A 1,875-nucleotide genomic window follows, 5' to 3' on the forward strand; every position below is an offset into this window, starting at 1 on the left:
ACTTGATGAAGGGACCATTCCTTGGAGAGGTATGTCATGCTTGGTAGGGTGGAGGGTCGACGAAAGAGGGGGAGGCCTTCAATGAGATGGACTGATATGGTGGCTGCAATGATGAGCTCAAGTATAGCAGGGATTGTGGGGCTGGCGCGGAATTGGGCAGTGTTTCGTTCTGCTGTGCATCGGGTCGCTATGAGTCAGAAATGACTCAACGGCACTTAACAACAACAACAACATCCTGGAAAAAGTGCAGCCAGAATGCTCCTTGGAAGCGAGAATAGCCAGACTTCATCTCACCTACTTTGGTCATGTTGCCAGAAGGGACCATTCCCTGGAGAAGGATATCATGCTTGGTAAAGTGGAGAGCAAACAAAAAAGGGGAAGGCCCTCAATGAGACAGATTGGCTGGAATGATGGGCTTAGGAATACCAAGAATTGTGAAGCTGGCACAGGACCCGGCAGTGTTTTGTTCTGTTGTATATAGGGTCGCTATGAGTCAGATCCAACTCAATGGTACCTAACAACTCAAGGCTTGAAAATAATTCTCTCTTCTCTGAGACCATCTGGGCAGTGGCTCTGTCCCCAAGACTCTGGGTATTGGCCAGGCCCGCTGGATTGGGAGTGAGCTCCCTCAGCCCGGGGCTTTATCCTTGCCTTCCAGGCCCACTGGGATGTCAACTGTGCATCCTCAGCTTTGGGCTGATTCAATCTCATAGTTTATCTGAATGGTAATCCCACCCCCTCAGCTCTGGCAAACTCCATCTCCTGCCCTTCAAGCATGGCAGCTCTGCTCTTTCAGCTTTGGGCAGTGGCCCAAATCTCTCGGCCACTGGATTGTGCCCAGAAGCCCCACATGCAGCACCAAGCTGGGGAAGACCTGACTCTCTGAAACCTAGAAGGCCATGACTCTACCCTTTGAAATCCACACAGCCCAGATTCTCCTGCTCCTTCCAACAGTTCTGCTGATCTCTGGGATGCTGCAGGGATGGCCCTTTTTATTTTCTTGGAGTACAAGAGATGTAGTAGCTTCATTGGTCTGTTCCCTGCCTGTAGAATTCCAAGAGGCAGACAGTGTTCTTTCCTTTCATTCTTCTCTGTCCCCTTTAATCTAAGTTGATGGGCTTTTTCTGCTATTATAGATGTTTGTTGTTGTTGTTCTGTGCCATCGAGTCAGACCTGACCCATAGCGACCCCTCCTTGGGTTTCTGAGGCAGTATTACTACAGAAGTAGATTGCTCCATCTTCCTTCCGAGGAGTGGCTGGTGGGTTTGAACCACCAGCCTTCTGGTTAGCAGTCAAGTGCCCTAGGCACTATGCTACCAGAGCTCCTCCATGCTATCTTACTACAGCTATCGGAAAATTCAGTAGAACATCATCATAAAAGAATGGTAATCAAGTTCTCTACACTGTAGGGGAACGGTAATAAGCCAGAAGAGAAATTACAGTAAAATAGCATGGGGAACAGTTTCTGTCCCTACTCAAAGACATAAACTTATATACATACATATCAATGAAGTGGTTGATTGAGCAGAGACCTTATGATTTCCAAAACTAGTTGGTGAAATCTTTAAAGGCTAATTATTGATTGAAGGATATAGGGAAAAAAAGGTAAATGTTGGAATGAAAACAAACTTTATTTTAACACTAATCATATTTTGTGGTATATACAGAATTTCAAGTTCTTTAGGTAATTTACTGATAGTAAATTGAGTTAATAGGTGTTCACTGTAATTTAAGTTTATAAACTTTTTACTTTATTCTACAGAAAAAGAATACATATGAGAGTTCCGGCAAGATGGCGGACTAGGCAGAAGAACTGCACAGACCCTCTTCAACAAAGAAAAGGGAAACCAATTAACACAGACACAGAAGATAATC

This window comes from Orycteropus afer, unplaced genomic scaffold, assembly GCF_000298275.1.
Source record: "Orycteropus afer afer isolate SDZICR_OR568_19922 unplaced genomic scaffold, OryAfe1.0 scaffold00179, whole genome shotgun sequence".
In the NCBI taxonomy this organism is placed as follows: domain Eukaryota; kingdom Metazoa; phylum Chordata; class Mammalia; order Tubulidentata; family Orycteropodidae; genus Orycteropus; species Orycteropus afer.